Raw genomic sequence first — 3565 nt, 5'->3', positions numbered from 1 at the left:
AAAAAAAAAAAAAAAAAAAAAAAAAAAAAAAAAAAAAGTTCCAAAACCAAAGTTCCGCATATCTGAAATGAGTACAAAAGCAACACAGCCCCAAGACCTTGAGAATTTATGATATGGCACCCATAGACAACTTAACAGTGACCAAAATTGACAGATAACAAGAGGGCATCCCATTTTGTATCGCCTATCTGTAAGACCCTAGGACCTTTGCACAACCCCAGGAAGGGAATCTTCCCTAAAGGACTAAGACTGCAGCCCAAAACATGGGGAAGTCAGAAGTGGAATTAAATGGACGTGTAGAGGAAAAATAAAATACATTAAAGACACCTGGGTTTACACCAGGCGCCGTGGCTCACACCTGTAATCCCAGCACTTCGGGAGGCTGAGGTGGGCAGAGCACAAAGTCAGGAGTTCGAGACCAGCCTGGCCAATGTAGTGAAACCCCGTCTCTACTAAAAATACAAAATTAGCCAGGCGTAGTGGTGCACGCCTGTAGTCCCAGATACTTGGCAGACTAAGGCAGGAGAATCGCTTGAATACAGTAGGTGGAGTTTGCAGTGAGCCAAGATTGTGCCATTGCACTCCAGCCTGGTGACAAAGGAAGACTCCATCTCGAAATAAAAAGAGGTTGAGGCCTACTGGGCTGCACTCCTAGACAGGTAAGGCATTCTAAGTCACAGGATGAGATAGGAGGTGGGCACAAGATATGCATCATAAAGGCCTTGCTGATAAAACAGCCTGCAGTAAAGAAGCCAGCCAAAACCCACCAAAACCAAGATAACCATGCAAGTGACCTCTGGTTGTCCTTACCGCTACACTTCCACCAGCGCCATGACAGTTTGCAAATGCCATGGCAATGTCAGGAAGTTACCCTATATGGTCTAAAAAGGGGAGGCATGAATAATCCACCCCTTGTTTAGCATATCATCAAGAAATAATTGGCCAGCCATGGTGGTTCACACCTGTAATTCCAGCACTTTGGGAGGGCGAGGCCAGTGAAACACTTGAGGCCAGGAGTTCAAGACCAGCCTGGCCAACATGGTGAAATCCCATCTCTAATAAAAATAGAAAAATTAGCCAGGCGTGGTAGAATGTTGCCTGTAATCCCAGGTACTTGGGAGGCTGAGGCAGGAGAATAGCTTGAACCCAGGAGGTGGAGGTTACAGTGAGCCCAGATTGCACCACTGCACTCCAGCCTGGCGACAGAGCGTAGCAACAGCCCTGCGGGCTGCTCTGTCTATGGAGTAACCATTCTTTTATTCCTTTACTTTCTTAGTATACTTGCTTTCACTTTACGGACTCATCCTGAATTCTTTCTTACATGAAATCCAAGAATCCTTTCTTGGGGTCTGGATTTGGACCCCTTTCTGGTAACACCGCTACTATGGATTGAATGTTGTCAATGTGTACTGAGAACTGGGGCTTTTAAGACGTGATTAGGGACAAGCACAGTGGCTCATGCCTGTAATCTGAGGACTTTTGGAGGCTGAGGAGGGTGGATCACCTGAGGTCAGGAGTTGGAGATCAGTCTGGTCAACATGGTAAAACGCCATCTCTACTAACAATACAAAAATTAGAGGAGCGTGGTGGTACACGCCTGTAATCCAAGCTCCATGGGAGGCTGAGACAGGAGAATTGCTTGAACCTGGGACGTGAGGTTGCAGTGAGCCGAGAGCCACTGCACTCCAGTCTGAGCGATAGAGCAAGACTGTGTCTAAAAAAAAGGGTGATTAGGACATGAGAGTACATCCCTCATGAATGGGAACAAAGCTATTTTAAAAGAAGTTTCACATAGCATTTGGCTAATTTGCTTTTCCACTCTTATGCCACGTGAAGGACACAACATTTGTCTCTATTTACCTTCCCGCCTTCACCTATGTGAGGACCACTAAAAAGGCCCTCATCGGATGCTAACACCTTGATCTCGGGCTTCCCAGCCTCCAGAACTGTGAGAAAATAAATTGCTGTTCTTTATAAATTACCCAGTCTTGGGTATTCTGCTATACCAGCACAGACTTAAAACAGCCACTTACTGGCTATCTTACCTTCCTTTGACTGTGTTTTTGTCATCATCTGTAAACTGGAGATAATAATGTCCATTGGGCCAGGTGCGGTGGCTCATGCCTGTTATCCCAGCATTTTGGGAGGCCGAGGTGGGCAGATGACAAGGTCAAGAGACCAAGACCATCCTGGCCAACATGGTGAAAGCTTGTCCCTACTAAAAATACAAAAATCAGCTGAGTGTGGTGGTGTGCGCCTGTAGTCCCAGCTACTTGGGAGACTGAGGCAGGAGAATCACTTCAACCCGGTAGGTGGAGGTTGAAGTGAGCCACGATCCTGCCTCCGCACTCCTGCCTGGAGATAGAGTAAGACTCCGTCTCAAAAATAAATAAATAATGTCCACTTACCCAGTAGGTTTTTGTTTTTGTTTTTTGACATACAGTCTTACTCTGTCGCCCAGGCTGGAGTGCACTGGCGCGATCTTGGCTCACTGCAATCTCTGCCTCCCAGGTTCAAGAGATTCTCCTGCCTCAGCCTCCCAAGTAGCTGGGATTACAGGCATGTGCCACCACACCTGGCTTATTTTTGTATTTTTAGTACATACAGGGTTTCACTATGTTGATGAGGCTAGTCTCCAACTCCTGATCTCAGGTGATCCACCTGCCTCAGCCTCCCAAAGTGCTGGGATGACAACTGTGAGCAACCATGCCAGGCCATACCCAGGAATTTTTTGTGTGCTTCAAATGAGTAAGTATAGGCCAGGTGTGGTGGTGGACGCCTATAATCCCAGCTACTTGGGAGGCTGAGGTAGAAGAATCTTGAACCCAAGAGCTGGAAGTTGCAGCAAGCCAAGATCATGCCAGTGCAGTCCAGCCTGGGTGACAAAATGAGATTCCATCTCAAAAAAGTAAAGTAAAAATAAAAAAAAAAAGGAGTTAGTACAGGTGAAGCACTTAGAACAGTCCTTGGCACATTAATAAGACTATATAAGGGTCAGATATGATTATTATAGCACACCCACATTTTGGGCTGAAAACAGTATCTCATGCACCATTATCACACTTTGCAATTACACATTTATTTATGTAATTATACTAATGCCTGATGCTTTCATTAAGCTGGATGTTCACAGGCCAAGAACCACCTGGGCACTGCAAACTGACTTCGTCTGGTTGATTCTAGGCTTCTCCTATTTGCAGAAGTGTATAGGATAAATTAGCTTCCCTTTAACAATAAAAAGAAAGGAGATAGGGGGATAGGGGAAGGACAGCATTAGGAGAAATACTTACTGTAGTGACAGGGTGATGGATGCAGCAAACCACCATGGCATGTGTATATCTATGTAACAAACCTGCACGTTCTGCACATGTACTCCAGAACTTAAAGTATTAAAAATAAAATAAAGAGAAGAATCTGATCTGTCCTGAAATGTGTATGTATGTGTACAGGAGAAATGCGCCCTAGCCATGGAAATGTGTGACTGGGGCTGGGCATGGCGGCTCATGCCTGTAATCCCAGCACTCTGGGAGGCCAAGGTGGGTGGATCACCTGAGGTCAGGAGTTC

This window comes from Cebus imitator, unplaced genomic scaffold, assembly GCF_001604975.1.
Source record: "Cebus imitator isolate Cc_AM_T3 unplaced genomic scaffold, Cebus_imitator-1.0 Scaffold122, whole genome shotgun sequence".
In the NCBI taxonomy this organism is placed as follows: Eukaryota; Metazoa; Chordata; class Mammalia; order Primates; family Cebidae; genus Cebus; species Cebus imitator.
The sequence above is the reverse complement of the archived record's forward strand: the minus strand, read 5'-3'. Positions refer to the sequence as shown.